The 17,516-nt window shown below is 42.1% G+C and overlaps 1 long non-coding RNA gene across 2 annotated transcripts in view; it reads left to right on the forward strand.

Moving 5' to 3' along the window:
* The window catches only part of LOC133542403 (uncharacterized), a 62,185-nt gene extending 46,135 nt beyond the window's left edge, over positions 1 to 16,050 (forward strand). Inside the window, exons 1-3 of one of the 2 annotated variants that reach the window (XR_009804154.1) lie at positions 3,190 to 3,261; positions 3,375 to 3,445; positions 15,980 to 16,050. This is a non-coding gene — a long non-coding RNA (uncharacterized LOC133542403). Of the gene's footprint in view, positions 1 to 3,189; positions 3,262 to 3,374; positions 3,446 to 15,979 lie in introns of those variants that run through there. The other variant, XR_009804155.1, reaches the window with a different exon arrangement.
* The last annotated feature ends 1,466 nt before the right edge of the window (positions 16,051 to 17,516 follow it).

A 17,516-nucleotide genomic window follows, 5' to 3' on the forward strand; every position in this document is an offset into this window, starting at 1 on the left:
TATCTGTCAGTAAACTCTCCATGAAAGCGCTAAAACATACTGGTGTAGTGAGTTTACATTATTCACCCGAGGAACTTTAGTTATTACAGAGTTCCGTTCGGACGGTTTTCACGGGACACATTTCCGGTGTTGTTGTCGCACCCTACTTGCCAACATTGAGACCTCTGATTTCGGGAGATGGGGGGGTGTATATTGTAGCGTCCCGGAAGAGCTAGTGCTGCAAGGGGTTCTGGGTATTTGTTCTGTTGTGTTTATGTTGTTTTACAGTGCTGATGTTCTCCCGAAATGCGTTTGTCATTCTTGTTTGGTGTGGGTTCAAAGTGTGGCGCATATATGTAACAGTGTTAAAGTTGTTTATACGGCCACCCTCATTGTGACCTGTATGGATGTTGACCATACAGGTCATGTGTGCGTCTGTAAAAGCCGCATATATTATGTGAGTGGACCGACACCATGTTATTATGGAGGAAAAGCAGACGTGACGACAGGTTGTAGAGGACCTTTAAGGCACGCCCCCAATATTGTTGTCCGTGTGGAAATCGGGAGGAATTCGGGAGAATGGCTGCCCCGGGAGATTTTCGGGAGGAGCACTGAAATTCGGGATGTCTCCCGGGGTTGGTAAGTATGTGTCGCATTAGTGAGCCACGGATGAGGAGATGCTGCTGCATTATTGATTGAAGTAAAAAGTCTGAATGTCATTAAAACAGTTAGCGCCATCTTTTGATACTTCCTCCACTCCCGTCCTTGCACGCTACACCGCTACAACAAAGATGACGGGGAGAATACGCTGTCGAAGGTGAGCCACGTAAATAAGACCCGCCCACAAAACAGCGCCTCCTGAAGTGACTTGAAGATGATCTGTAAAACATCACCTATGCAACATTTTGACCAAAGAACTACCATTACATGTTATGTAGACCGCAAGGAAGTCTTTTACATTATTCCAACCATCCATTTCCTACCGCTTGTCCCTTTCGGGTTCGCGGGGGGTTGCTGAAGCCTATCTCAGCTGCATTCGGGCGGAAGGCAAGTACACCCTGGACAAGTCGCGGCCTCATCGCAGGGCCAACACAGACAGACAACATTCACACTCTAGGGCCAATTTAAATTGAAGTTAAAATGCTAATGATTGTCACACACAAACTAGATGTGGCGAAATTATTCTCTTCATTTGACCCAGTACCCTTGATCACCCCCTGGGAGGTGAGGGGAGCAGTGGGCAGCAGTGGTGGCCGCGCCCGGGAATCATTTTTGGTGATTTAACCCCTAATTCCAACCCTTGAGTGCCAAGCAAGGAGGTAATGGGTCCCAATTGTATAGTCTTTGATATGACTCGGCCAAGGTTTGAACTCACATTTAGTGTTGCCAATCAATCTAATAATAATAATAATAATAATAGCACACTTTGACTAGGTTTACACTGCAAGACAAACTGGCTCAAATCAAATTTTTTCAAAATGTGATTTAGTTTTTTTCCAGCTGAGTGTTTACTCTGCAAGTCAAATGTGATCCTTATCAGACTCCAGTGTAAACGCGCAAATATCAATTTCAACATCTACGGTCCATAATATCATCAAAAGGTTCAGAGAATCTGGAGAAATCACTCCACGTAAGCATGAATGACTGTGACCTTCGATCCCTCAGACGGCACTGTATCAAAAACCGACATCGATCTCTAAAGGATATCACCACATGGGCTCAGGAACAATTCAGAAAACACATCTGTGAAGGCACATTTAATGCTGAAAGGTATATACAGGTTTTGGAGCAACATATGCTGCCATCTAAGCGCCGTCTTTTTCATGGACGCCCCTGCTTATTTCAGCAAGACAATGCCAAGACACATTCAGCACGTGTTACAACAGCGTGACTTCATAAAAAAAGAGTGCAGATACTTTCCTGGCCCGCCTGCGGTCCAGACCTGTCTCCCATCGAAAATGTGTGGCGCATTATGAAGCGTAAAATACGACAGCGGAGATCCCGGACTGCTGAACGACTGAAGCTCTACATAAAACAAGAATGGGAAAGAATTCCGCTTTCAAAGATTAAACAATTAGTTTCCTCAGTTCCCAAACGTTTATTGAGTGTTGTTAAAAGAAAAGGTGATGTAACACAGTGGTGAACATGCCCTTTCCCAACTACTTTGGCACGTGTTGCAGCCACAAAATTCTAAGTTGATTATTATTTACGAAAAAAAGAAAACGTTCATGAGTTTGAACATCAAATATGTTGTCTTTGTAGTGCATTCAATTGAATATGGGTTGAAAAGGATGTGAAAATCATTATATTCCGTTTATATTTACATTTAACACAATTTCCAACACATATGAAGTGAAGTGAATTATATTTATATAGCGCTTTTCTCAAGTGACTCAAAGCGCTTTACATAGTGACACCCAATATTTAAGTTACATTTAAACCCGTGTGGGTGGCACTGGGAGCAGGTGGGTAAAGTGTCTTGCCCAAGGACACAACGGCAGTAACTAGGATGCACAAGCGGGAATCGAACCTGCAACCCTCAAGTTGCTGGCACGGCCACTCTACCAACCGAGCTCTGCCGCTCCATATGGAAACGGAGTGTGTAAAATGAGTGTTTTTCTTTAGATGAAAAACAGAAAGTGATGTATGAATGGATGGATAGATGTGTGTGTGTGTGTGTGTGTGTGTATGTATGTGTGTGTGTGTGTGTGTGTGTGTGATAATATTACTCTTTCAAAGCGCCGTATAATCCGGTGCCCTTTATTGTATGAAAAAGACAAAAAAATAGAACCATTCATCTGAAGTGCGCCCTACGGTCCGGAAAATACGGTAATTTTAACAAAAAAAAACAATGCCACTGCGATGAGGTGGCGACTTGTCCAGGGTGTACCCCGCCTTCCGCCTGACTGTAGCTGAGATAGGCGCCAGCGCCCCCCGTGACCCCAAAAAGGGAATAAGCGGTAGAAAATGGATGGATGGAAAACAATGCCAAATTCTCAAAAAACAAAAGCAAATTTTACCGTGAGCTATAATGATTACGAGGTTATTTTTTGTGTATTCAAAGCTAAAATGTAATACTGATCCTATACTGGTCAATTATAAGAAAATGTTCACTTCAGGTTTTACAAATCCAAAAAAATAACCCCCCCCCGGTCAGCTGTCGCGTCGGGTGAAAACACCAGCTGAGGCCAGCGTTCATTTGTCATCTACAGTTCGGATAAGGCAGTGTCGGTTCGTCGCGGACATCAACCGTCTTCCATCATCCATCTTCAACTGTGCATTGTAAGTGTGTGTCGGGTGTGTGTTTCATGCCATTTGTCAATAGTTCAGAGTGCATCTTCGCTCATTCGTCTTGTGCCAGTGTCCTCAGAGTGCATTCCTTGTGTCCATGGTAGGTCATCGATGGTCAGGGTGGATAATGGATGAGTGTGAAGAGTGGCTGATAGGACCATCCAAGGCAAATGAGGTAACCATTGTTCTAAATGTGGGAGTTGCCGTACCAATATGTATACGTGTGGCTCTTTAGTGCCGCCCTAGTGGCTCCCTGGAGCATTTTTTAAAAAAGGATTGAAAATGGAAAAAGATGGGGCGAAAACACTTTTTTTTTTTTTGTTTTAATACGTTTTTTGTTTGAGTTCAAACCTTCCCAATTGTTAGAAAGCAAATGCTTCACTGAAGAGAGCATTTGGTGAACGTCGTTTTGTCCTACCAGTTTTGGCGGTTCTGGAACTGTGACGCAATAGTTTGTTTACATGCAAAGTCTTCCACTCTTTCTCATTTTGTCCACCAAATGTTTAATACTGTGCGTGAAAAGCAATAAAAAATGTATTCCAACGTAACTCCTGAACCCAACATGCAAAATGTCTAAAAATGCCTGTAATATTTAAGTTTTGTGGGTTTTTACTAGAATCGGTTGCCATACCAATATGTAGTTTGTGTCTAACCAACATGCGGGTCTTTATTGCCGCCCTAGTGGCTCCCTGGAGCATTTTTAAAAAAGGATTAAAAAACAGAAAGAGATGGGGCGAAAACAATTAAAAAAAAAAAAATGTGTATGTTTTTGTTTGAGGACAAACACGACGCAAACGTTCCCAATTGATAGAAAGCCCACTGTTTGATACATATGCTTCACTGAAGAGAGCATTTGGTGAACGTCGTTTTGTCCTACCAGTTTTGGCGGTTCTGGAACTCACCATAGTGTGGACTGTGACGCAATAGTTTGTTTACATGCAAAGTCTTCCACTCTTTCTCATTTTGTCCACCAAATGTTTTATACTGTGCGTGAAAAGCAATAAAAAATGTATTTCAACGTAACTCCTAAACCAAACATGCAAAATGTCTAAAAATGCCTGTAATATTTAATCTTTGTGGGTTTTACTAGAATCATTTGCCATTCCAATATGTAGTTTGTGTCTAACTAACATGCGGGTCTTTAGTGCCACCCTAGTGGCTCCCTGGAGCATTTTTAAAAAATGATTAAAAAATTGAAAGAGATGGGGCGAAAACAATTTAAAAAAAAAAATGTGTATGTTTTTGTTTGAGGACAAACACGACGCAAACTTTCCCAATTGATTGAAAGCCCACTGTTTAATACGTTTGCTTCACTGAAGACAGCATTTGGTGAATGTCGTTTTGTCCTACCAGTTTTGGCGGTTCTTGAACTCACCATAGTGTGGACTGTGACGCAATAGTTTGTTTACATGCAAAGTCTTCCACTCTTTCTCATTTTGTCCACCAAATGTTTAATACTGTGCGTGAAAAGCAATAAAAAATTTATTCCAACGTAACTCCTAAACCCAACATGCAAAATGTCAAAAAATGCCTGTAATATTTAATCTTTGTGGGTTTTACTAGAATCAGTTGCCATACCAATATGTAGTTTGTGTAACAAACATGCGGGTCTTTAGTGCCGCCCTAGTGGCTCCCTGGAGCATTTTTAAAAAAGAAAAAAAAAGTGTTTTCGCCCCATCTTTTTCCATTTTCAATCCATCCATGGGATGGATGGATGGATTGAAAATGGAAAAAGATGGGGCGAAAACACTTTTTTTTTTGTTTTAATACGTTTTTTGTTTGAGTACAAACCTTCCCAATTGTTAGAAAGCAAATGCTTCACTGGAGAGAGCATTTGGTGAACGTCGTTTTGTCCTACAAGTTTTGGCGGTTCTTGAACTCACCGTAGTGTGGACTGTGACGCAATAGTTTGTTTACATGCAAAGTCTTCCACTCTTTCTCATTTTGTCCACCAAATGTTTAATACTGTGCGTGAAAAGCAATAAAAAATGTAGTCCAACGTAACTCCTAAACCCAACATGCAAAATGTCTAAAAATGCCTGTAATATTTAAGTTTTGTGGGTTTTTTACTAGAAATACTTTGTCAACCTGCAAAGTCTTCCACTCTTTCTCATTTTGTCCACCAAATGTTTAATACTAAGCGTGAAAAGCAGTTAAAAAAATGTATTCCAACGTAACTCCTAAACCCAACATGCAAAATGTCTAAAAATGCCTGTAATATTTAATATTTGTGGGTTTTACTAGAATCAGTTGCCATACCAATATGTAGTTTGTGTCTAACAAACATGCGGGTCTTTAGTGCCGCCCTAGTGGCTCCCTGGAGCATTTTTAAAAAATTATTAAAAAACTGAAAAAGATGGGGCGAAAACTTTTTTTTTTTTAATTTAGTATGTTTTTTGTTTGAGGAGAAACACAACACAAACGTTCCCAATTGATAGAAAGCCCACTGTTTAATAAGTATGCTTCACTGAAGAGAGCATTTGGTGAACGTCGTTTTGTCCTACCAGTTTTGGCGGTTTTTGAACCCACCTTAGTGTGGACTGTTACGCAATAGTTTGTTTACATGCAAAGTCTTCCACTCCTCCTTTGTCTCATTTTGTCCACTAAACGTTTAATACTGTGCGTGAAAAGCAATAAAAAAATGTATTCCAACATAACTTCTAAACCAAACATGCAAAATGTCAAAGAAAGCCTGTAATATTTAATCTTTGTGGGTTTTACTAGAGTTGCCATACCATTTTAATGGAGTTTGTGTCTAACTAACATGCAGGTCTTTAGTGCCACCTTATTGGCTCCCTGGAGCATTTTTTGGGGCGGCATAGCTCGGTTGGTAGAGTGGCTGTGCCAGCAACTTAAGGGTTGCAGGTTTGATTCCCGCTTCCGCCATCCTAGTCACTGCCGTTGTGTCCTTGGGCAAGACACTTTACCCACCTGCTCCCTGTGCCACCCACACTGGTTTAAATGTAACTTAGGTTATTTCACTATGTAAAAGTGCTTTGAGTCACTAGAGAAAAGTGCTATATAAATATAATTCACTTCGTCTTTAGTGCCGCCCTAGTGGCTCCCTGGAGCATTTCGAAAAAAAGGATTAAAAAACTGAAAAAGATGGGGTGAAAACTTTTTTTTTTTAAATTTTAGTATGTTTTTTGTTTGAGGAGAAACACGACACAAACGTTCCCAATTGATAGAAAGCCCACTGTTTAATACGTATGCTTCACTGAAGAGAGCATTTGGTGAACGTTGTTTTGTCCTACCAGTTTTGGCGGTTCTTGAACTCACCGTAGTGTGGACTGTGACGCAATAGTTTGGTTACATGCAAAGTCTTCCACTACTTTTTTGTCTCACTTTGTCCACCAAACGTTTCATACTGTGCGTGAAAAGCAATAAAAAATGTATTCCAACGTAACTCCCAAACCAAACATGCAAAATGTCTAAAAATGCCTGTAATATTTAATCATTGTGGGTTTTACTAGAATCAGTTGTTTTCATAAGAATTACAAATACAAAAGTTAGGTTGTACTCACCATGACAGTATACTGTCACTTTCAGTATTTCAGTTATTTAAACATAACTCCTAAACCACACATGCAAAATGGCTAATAATGCCTGGAGGAATGTATCTTTGTGAGTTTTACTAGGAAAAATATCTTTTGTAAGGTTTGCAAAGACACAAGTTTTTTTTTTTTTTTTTTTTACTCAATATGACAGTATAACTATCAAACTAAATATGAAAGCTATATAAACATAACTCTGGCCCTGTGATGAGGGTGTGCAAAAAAAAAAATCAAGTTTATGAGTTTGAACATCAAATATCTTTTCTTTGTAGTGTATTCAACTGAATATGGGTTGAAAATGATTTGCAAATCATTGTTATCCGTTTATATTTACATCTAACACAATTTCCCAACTCGGGGTTTGTAAATACACATCAGTAGGCTAAATACACCTTTTCAACATAAGGTTTTGAATTTAGGAGAAAAAGTTGGACAAAATGAATGACAGGCTGTGCTTAAAAATGCTTTGTAGGACATGCTAGCCTAAATCTAACCCATATTTATCCTTAAACTGTAAAATCAATAAACAAATGGTAAATACCTTCAATCAATCAATCAATCAATGTTTATTTATATAGCCCCAAATCACAAATGTCTCAAAGGACTGCACAAATCATTACGACTACAACATCCTCGGAAGAACCCACAAAAGGGCAAGGAAAACTCACACCCAGTGGGCAGGGAGAATTCACATCCAGTGGGACGCCAGTGACAATGCTGACTATGAGAAACCTTGGAGAGGACCTCAGATATGGGCAACCCCCCCCCCTCTAGGGGACCGAAAGCAATGGATGTCGAGCGGGTCTAACATGATATTGTGAAAGTTCAATCCATAGTGGCTCCAACACAGCCGCGAGAGTTCAGTTCAAGCGGATCCAAGACAGCAGCGAGAGTCCCGTCCACAGGAAACCATCTCAAGTGGATCAGCAGCGTAGAGATGTCCCCAACCGATACAGGCGAGCGGTCCATCCTGGGTCCCGACAAGCGGTCCATCCTGGGTCTCGACTCTGGACAGCCAGTACTTCATCCATGGTCATCGGACCGGACCCCCTCCACAAGGGAGGGGGGGACATAGGAGAAAGAAAAGAAGCGGCAGATCAACTGGTCTAAAAAGGAGGTCTATTTAAAGGCTAGAGTATACAGATGAGTTTTAAGGTGAGACTTAAATGCTTCTACTGAGGTAGCATCTCGAACTGTTACCGGGAGGGCATTCCAGAGTACTGGAGCCCGAACGGAAAACGCTCTATAGCCCACAGACTTTTTTTGGGCTCTAGGAATCACTAATAAGCCGGAGTCCTTTGAACGCAGATTTCTTGCCGGGACATATGGTACAATACAATCGGCAAGATAGGATGGAGCTAGACCGTGTAGTATTTTATACGTAAGTAGTAAAACCTTAAAGTCACATCTTAAGTGCACAGGAAGCCAGTGCAGGTGAGCCAGTACAGGCGTAATGTGATCAAACTTTCTTGTTCTTGTCAAAAGTCTAGCAGCCGCATTTTGTACCAACTGTAATCTTTTAATGCTAGACATGGGGAGACCCGAAAATAATACGTTACAGTAATCGAGACGAGACGTAACAAACGCATGGATAATGATCTCGGCGTCTTTAGTGGACAGAATGGAGCGAATTTTAGCGATATTACGGAGATGAAAGAAGGCCGTTTTAGTAACGCTTTTAATGTGTGACTCAAAGGAGAGAGTTGGGTCGAAGATAATACCCAGATTTTTTAGGAAAATTAGTTAAGTCCCACAATATTTTCCTGCAAAAAAATGTTGCTTGATTGCAGGTTTTCAATCGATCCTGCTGAATTTCTACTCACATGTGCTTGTCGGTCCCTAAAAGCTCTGGTGGTGATTCGTAACAGCACCACAATTTGGTGTTGTCGTCTAAAAAAAAAAAAAAAAAAAAAAGCACAGGGAACACGGCAGGGGTGTGTGTTTTGCCAAATGTTTACCCTTTGGTGTGCAGCACTCCAGGAGTGGAAGAGATGGGTTACACAAACAAACACGTTATATTACGTTACATTGCAGGGTGCCCTGATTGTTTTTGTATTATTATTATTTTTTCTTTATTGCAAGAGGTTTTAAACAAAAATATATGTTGTTCTTCTTTTTTTTAAAGAAAAAATGCAATAATTCCAGTGAATGTCATATATTAAAAAATAAGTAAAAATACTATTGTTTAAACAAAAAAAATCCTACATACTCCTGTGGAGATGTACATAAAATCATTTCAAAAACCAGTAAATTTGGCACATTGTGTAAATGGTGAATAAAAACAGAATACAATGATTGGCAAATCCTTTTCAACTTAGACTGCAAAGACAAGATATTTAACGTTTGAACTGGAACACTTTATTATTTGCAAATATTACCTTTTTTTTTTGGAATTTGTTGCCTGCAACACATTTCCAAAAAGCTGGCACAAGCGGCAAAAAAGACAGTGAGCTACAAACTGCTACCAAAAAATAGCTTACCGCTCTGCTGCAATGGCACGACACGACACGACATGACAGGAGCGACAATACAGAAGTGACAACAATCCAGCACAGACTGGATGGGAAGGCAGGTTAAAATAGGAGCGGACTGATTGACACCAGGTGTGGCCAGGTGGCAATCAGCCACAGCTGAGGGGAAACAGCACTCAGGGAGGAACACAGGAAACAGACAAAATAAGAGCGCTGACAGGAAATACAACACACACAGAGGAAACAAAGACAAATGCAAAGGAAAAAACAAAAACATAACCAAACTGTCAGGGACGAACTTGACAGTTTATTTATATAGCCCTAAATCACAAGTGTCTCAAAGGGCTGTACAAGCCACAACGACATCCTCGGGCAAGGAAAAACTCATTCCAGTGGGACGTCGGTGACAGTGACTATGAGAAACCTTGGAGAAGACCAAAATCAATGGATGTCGAGCGGGTCTAACATGATATTGTAAAAGTCCAGTCCATAGTGGATCCAACATAACGGTGTGAGTCCAGTCCATAGTGGATCCAATATAGTAGCGAGAGTCCCATCCATAGTGGAGCCAGCAGGAAACCATCCCAAGCGGAGGCGGATCAGCAGACCAGAGATGTCCCCAACAGATACACAGGCGAGTGGTCCATCCTGGGTCCAGACTTTGGACAGCCAGTACTTAATCCATGGCCACCGGACCTGTGTCCCACCCCCCTTCCATAAGGGAGAGGGGGGCAGAGGAGAAAAAGAAAAGAAACGGCAGATCAACTTGTCTAAAAAGGGGGTCTATTAAAGGCTAGAGTATACAAATTAGTTTTAAGATAGGACTTAAATGCTTCTACTGAGGTAGCATCTCGAACTGTTACCGAGAGGGCATTCCAGAGTACTGGAGCCCGAATAGAAAACGCTTTATAGCCTGCAGACTTTTTTTGGGCACTGGGAATCACTAATAAGCCGGAGTTCTTTGAACGCAGATTTCTTGCCGGGACATATGGTACAATACAATCGGCAAGATAGGATGGAGCTAGACCGTGTAGTATTTTATACGTAAGTAGTAAAACCTTAAATTCACTTCTTAAGTGCACAGGAAGCCAGTGCAGGTGAGCCAGTATAATGTAAACAAATAATAGATCAAAAGATAAATATTAATATTTGTTCAATACAACACCTAAAAGGCGAGGTGGATAAGATCTGAAGGGAAGATCAAGCTGGCTTTAGGAAGGGGAAGTCCTGCTCGGAGAAAATCTTCACACTTTGCAACATCATTGAACGGTGCAAAGAACATTAGACACTCATCATGGTCAATTACATTGATTTCAAGACAGCTTTCGACGGCATCGACCGGGAATCACTGGGTCAGATGGTCCAGCTATATGGCATACCACCAAAATATATTAACATCTTCAAGTCGCTGTACCACAATTCTACTTGCAGAGTCAAAACCAGAGACCGGCAAGTGTGGCAATGAGAAAGTTGAGGAATGCTCATCAAACACTTATTTGGAACATCCCACAGGTGAGCAGGCTAATTGGGAACAGGTGGGTGCCATGATTGGTTATAAAAGCTCGTTGTGAACAATAGCGTGAGCAAATTGCCCAACAGTTTAACAACATTTCTCAACGAGCTATTGCGAGTAATTTAGGGATTTCACCATCTACGGTCCGTAATATCATCAAAAGGTTCCGAAAATCTTGAGAAATCACTTCACGTAAGCGATGATATTACGGACCTTAGATCCCTCAGGTGGTACTGCATCAAAAAGCGTCATCAGTGTGTAAAAAATATCACCACATGGGCTCAGGAACACTTCAGAAAACCACTGTCATTGACTACAATTCGTCGCTACATCTGTGAGTGCAAGTTAAAACTCTTGTTATGCGAAGCAAAAGCCATTTATCAACAACACCCAGAAACGCCGCCGGCTTCACTGGGCTCGAGCTCATCTAAGATGGACTGATGCAAAGCGCAAAACTCTTATGTGGTTTCTAATTGCTTTTGGAAACTGTGGACGTCGTGTCCTCCGCACCAAAGAGGAACAGAACCATCCGGATTGTTCAAGGCGCAAAATTGAAAAGCCAGCATCTGTGATGGTATGGGGGTGTATTAGTGCCCAAAGCATGGGTAACTTACACATCTGTGAAGGCACCATTAATGCTGAAAGGTACATATAGGTTTTGGAGCAACATTATCATGGACGACCCTGCTTATTTCAGAAAGAGTAATTTAGGGATTTCACCATTTACGGTCCGTAATATCAAAAGGCTCCGAGAATCTTGAGGAATCACTTCACGTAAGCGATGATATTACGGAGCTTCGATCCCTCAGGTGGTACTGCATCAAAAATCGATATCAGTGTGTAAAGGATATCACTACATGGTCTCGGGAACGCTTCAGAAAACCACTGTCTGTCATGATCCGTTGTCTGGATCATGTTTTGTGTTTTCTGTTAGTTTTGGACACCTTTAGTTCTTATTTGGGCTGCACGGTGCATCTGCCTCACAATACGAAGTTCATGAGTAGTCCTGGGTTCAATCCCGGGCTCGGGATCTTTCTGTGTTGGAGTTTGCATGTTCTCCCCGTGACTGCGTGGGTTCCCTCCGGGTACTCCGGCTTCCTCCCACCTCCAAAGACATGCACCTGGGGATAGGTTGACTGGCAACACTAAATGGGCCCTAGTGTGTGAATGTGAGTGTGAATGTTGTCTGTCTGTCTGTGTTGGACCTGTGATGAGGTGGCGACTTGTCCTTGTACTCCGCCTTCTGCCCGATTGTAGCTGAGATAGGCACCAGCGCCCCCCGCGACCCCAAAGGGGAATAAGCAGTAGATGGATCGATAGTTCCTATTTGTACACCTTTGAGTTTGTTTTGGTTGCAATGGTTGCTCATTATGTTCACCTGTCTCTGATTAGTGTTCGCCCGCTCACCTGCTACCCGAGCACTAATCAGAGGCATTATTTAAGCCTGCCTTTGCCGGTCAGTCGGCCCGGCGTCATTGTTTGCTTCGTAAGTGTAATTTGTTTCATGCCACAGTTCCATGAGTATTGCTTTGTCCCTAGCCTTAGCCTTGTGTTCCGTTTTGTTTGTACCTCTTTGAGTTTTGATAATTAAATCATGTTCCTACCTCACGCTTTCGTCCGGAGTCGTCCGTCTGCATTTCGGGGGGAAAAACCCCGCCCTGACGCTGTCAGTAACTACAGTTCGTCGCTTTATCTGTAAGTGCATGTTAAAACTCTACTATGCAAAGCGGAAGCCATTTATCAACAACACCCAGAAACGCCAAGCTCATCCCATATCAACTATATTGTCTTTGCAGTCTATTCAATTGAATATAAGTTGAAAAGGATTTGCAAATCATTGTATTCTGTTTTTATTTACGAATTACACAACGTGCCAACTTGACTGGTTTTGGGTTTTGTATGTTTATATCTTGCCGATTGTATTGTACCGTATGTCCCGGCAAGAAATCTGCGTTCAAAAGACTCCAGCTTATTAGTGATTCCTAGAGCCCAAAAAAAGTCTGCGGGCTATAGAGCGTTTTCCGTTCGGGCTCCAGTAATCTGGAATGTCCTCCCGGTAACAGTTTGAGATGCTACCTCAGTAGAAGCATTTAAGTCTCACCTTAAAACTCATCTGTATACTCTAGCCTTTAAATAGACCTCCTTTTTAGACCAGTTGATCTGCCGCTTCTTTTCTTTCTCCTATGTCCCCCCCTCCCTTGTGGAGGGGGTTCGGTCCGATGACCATGGATGAAGTACTGGCTGTCCAGAGTCGAGACCCAGGATGGACCGCTCGTCGGGACCCAGGATGGACCGCTCGCCTGTATCGGTTGGGGACATCCCTATGCTGCTGATCCGCCTCCGCTTGAGATGGTTTCCTGTGGACGGGACTCTCGCTGCTGTCTTGGATCCGCTTGAACTGAACTCTCGCGGCTGTGTTGGAGCCACTATGGATTGAACTTTCACAGTATCATGTTAGACCCGCTCGACATCCATTGCTTTCGGTCCCCTAGAGGGGGGGGGGGGGGGGTTGCCCACATCTGAGGTCCTCTCCAAGGTTTCTCATAGTCAGCATTGTCACTGGCGTCCCACTGGATGTGAATTCTCCCTGCCCACTGGGTGTGAGTTTTCCTTGCCCTTTTGTGGGTTCTTCCGAGGATGTTTTAGTCGTAATGATTTATGCAGTCCTTTGAGACATTTGTGATTTGGGGCTATATAAATAAACATTGATTGATTGATTGATATATATATTTCTCTCATACGTAACAAAGGAAGAGTGAAAAGGTAGTTTCAAGGTCCCGAATCAATAGTTATTATTTGAAAGCAAATGTGCGTGGCTTCACAAGGTCGACCTTGGCAAACAGCTCGAACTATGTTGCCTCACCAGACCTCAGATGATTCACTTAGGTGTTTGATGGCCTTCTTGACCCCAGAGGGCGTTGCAGTACGGAGTTGGCTGGGGTTTACCATCGACTCCGGCTCCCCCTCCTACTGTGGCCAGATTCCACTGGACTGTTTGCTCAAGCTTTCAAAGAAATCCCGGCGGCTAAGTAGGGAGGCGAAAGCTTGCACCAATTTGCCACTAAGTTAGGTTGATATGACGTGTAAACAACAGGAGGCGCTGAGATGGAGCTGGCAAATGTGGCTTTTTGTCAAGTCAGCCCGGTGTAAGATATAAGAAGTGTGTGTGTGTGTGTGTGTGTGTGTGTGTGTGTGTGTGTGTGTGTGTGTGTGTGTGTGTGTGTGTGTGAACTGCTATTTTTATCCTGGGGCTCTACCATCACCATTTCGAACGGTATACACAAGAAATAATTTTAGGAAGATTTCCATCCAGACGGGGTGGGAATCTTTACCTTAAATGGCCATCCAATAGGAATCTAGAAGATTCATCAACAATACCGTATTTTTTGGACTATAAGACGCACTTAAAATCCTTTCAGTTTCTCAAAAATCGACAGTGCGACTTATAAACCGCTGCGCCTAATGTACGGAATATTTCTGGTTGTGCTTACCGACATCGAAGCTATTTTAATTGGTACATGGTGTAATGATAAGTGTGACCATTAGATGGCAGTCACGCATAAGAGATACGTGTAAACTGCAATATGATGACAGTCACATAAGAGATGGGGCGGTATGGCTCGGTATAGCTCAGCAACTTGAGGGTTCCATGTTCGATCCCTGCTTCCACAATCTTAGTCGCTGCCGTTGTGTCCTTGGGCAAGTCCCTTTACCCACCTGCTCCCAGTGCCACCCACACTGGTTTAAATGTAATTTGTATATTGGGTTTCACTATGTAAAGCGCTTTGAGTCACAAGACAAAAGAGCTACATAAATATAACTTCAGATATGTGTAGACTGCAATATGACTCAAGTAAACAACACCAACCTTTTATATGTTCCATTTGAAAATATAGAACGTTACACACGGCGCTCAAAAATCTATCAAAATGTTTAAGTACGACTTTGGTAAGCTATTAAGCCGCACCGCTGGATGGATGGGAGCAGTGAGCAGCAGTGGTGCCGCGCCCGGGAATCAATTTTGGATATTTAACCCCCAATTTATATTGGGGTATGACTTTTGTATGACTCGGCCAGGGTTTTAACTCACAACCTAGCGATCTCAGAGCGGACACTCTAACCACTAGTCCACTGAGTAGGTATTCAATAGTCGAGGTGGGCATCTTTACCTTCAATGGCCATCCAATACGAATCTAGATGATTCATCAACAATGCCGTATTTTTCGGACTATAAGGTACACTTAAAATCCTTTCAGTTTCTCAAAAATCGACAGTGCGCCTTATGAACCTGTGCGTCTAATGTAGGGAAAATTTTGGGTTGTGCTTACCGACTTCAAAGCTATTTTAAATGGTACATTGTGTAATGATAAGTGTGACCAGTAGATGGCAGTCACACATAAGAGATACGTGTAAACTGCAATATGATGACAGTCACATAAGAGATGGGGCGGTATAGCTCGGTATAGCTCAGCAACTTGAGGGTTCCATGTTCGATCCCTGCTTTCGCCATCCTAGTCACTGCCGTTGTGTCCTTGGGCAAGACCCTTTACCCACCTGCTCCCAGTGCCACCCACACTGGTTTAAATGTAACTTAGATATTGGGTTTCACTATGTAAAAGCGCTTTGAGACACTAGAGAATAGCGCTATATAAATATAATTCATTTCAATTATTTCTCTCTGTTTTTTTTTTTCACTTCCTGAATGCTTCCTCTGCCACGTCACAGCCTGTCTGGAGTGCTGATTAACACACCAGTTTCTGTTTGGCATATCAGGAGACTCACACCTGCGGACAATTACTACTTTCGAGTGCACACCTTAGTTCTGTAACTCATATTTTTTAGAGTTCTTCTCCTGCTTTTTGCTATCTTTTGCATTGGTTGACTGCTGTCTTTGTTTGGATACTCAGCTATAGTAAGAGGATTCATATGGCCCCATTTGTCACGGTTTACCTGACACATGAAACGTTCCAAATCCAGGAGGTGCACTATCAATTTTAGTTGAAATACTTTAAAATGCATTTTGTGCAATTTCAATTTTGCCCATAGTGTCATTTGCTATGTAGAGTGGTGCTTTCCATCATTTTCAGCTGACTGCATTGCAAAATGGTTAACCCCAAAACCCACCCAGGAATATGAGTTCCTTCCCTATTAAAGGGATATTCTGCTTGCAGACCCTCAGGCTTTTCTGCACCCTGGGACTACGCGAACAACCGGAACCATGCACCACCGGGACAGAAGAAGGTAAGCTTTTTTTCTTATGACTCCCTTTTTTGGACATGATGAACTGTGTACATTTTGGATAAAACTTTGTAAGAATGTTCAAAATAAACAGCTACTATACTACACATGCCAAGAGTAAACATTTTATATTTAAAAATGTCCCTAATTTTATCAGCTATTTTACTTATTTTTAGTCATTGACTAATCCTAAAATAATTTTTCTACTAGTTTAAAAATGTTAAAATTTAGAATATAACTATTCAAATAAAATATTTTGGTTTTCCCCTCATAGAAAAAAGGTTGATTGAAAAACAAGCAACATATCGGGAATGCTTAATTTGAACAAAGCTTGTTTTCAGAGTAAAATATTTATTTCTATCTTAATAAAGACCTTAGTGGCCACATGCGTGGACAACACCTTTTTAGCTCTTATTTCCAAAATTGTGTACACTACTGAATTGGGGGTCTTTATGCCGACATATGGACACTTCTACTGCCATCTGGTGGTGTCAGAAGAGTATAACATACAATGGAATTTGGGAAAAAAACTGTAAAAAATTAAATTAGCATGTCACTACACATGAAGTACACGTTTGTGTACTTATGGACTAAGTCATGGGTGTCAAACTCTGGCCCGCGGGCCAAATTTGAGACTGTATGAAATTAACTTTGTAAGAATCCGGTATAGCTCAGTTGGTAGAGTGGCTGTGCCAGCAACTTGAGGGTTGCAGGTTCGATTCCCGCTTCTGCCAACCTAGTCACTGCCGTTGTGTCCTTGGGCAAGACACTTTACTCACCTGCTTCCAGTGCCACCCACACTGGCTTAAATGTAACTTAGATATTGGGTTTCACTATGTAAAGTGCTTTGAGTCACTAGAGAAAAAGCGCTATATAAATAATACTTCACTTCACATTAGGGCTGTAACACCGCATTCACCACTAATACTCATACTTGCCAACCCTACCGATTTTCCCGGATTCCCAAATTTCAGTGCCCCTCCCGAAAATCTCTCGGGGTAAACATTCTCCCGAATTTCTCCCCATTTCTACCCGGACGACAATATTGGGGGTGTGCATTAACGGTACTGTCTTTAGCGTCCTCTACAACCTGTCGTCACGTCCGCTTTTCCTACATAGAAATAGCGTGCCAACCAAGTCTTTTACACACAAGTGAATGCAACGCATACTTGTTCAGCAGCCATACAGGTCACACTGAGGGTGGTCGTATAAAAAACGTTATCAATCTTCCAAATATGCACCACACTGTGAACCCACACCAAACAATAATAATAATAATGTATTAGATTTATATCGTGCTTTTCTATTGTTAGACACTCAAAGCGCTCACAGAGAAGTGGGAACCCATCATTCATTCACACCTGGTGGTGGTAAGCTACATCTGTAGCCACAGCTGCCCTGGGGTAGACTGACGGAAGCGTGGCTGCCAGTTTGCGCCTACGGCCCCTCCGACCACCACCAATCATTCAT

The sequence above is a fragment of the Nerophis ophidion genome, linkage group LG24 (assembly GCF_033978795.1).
Source record: "Nerophis ophidion isolate RoL-2023_Sa linkage group LG24, RoL_Noph_v1.0, whole genome shotgun sequence".
In the NCBI taxonomy this organism is placed as follows: domain Eukaryota; kingdom Metazoa; phylum Chordata; class Actinopteri; order Syngnathiformes; family Syngnathidae; genus Nerophis; species Nerophis ophidion.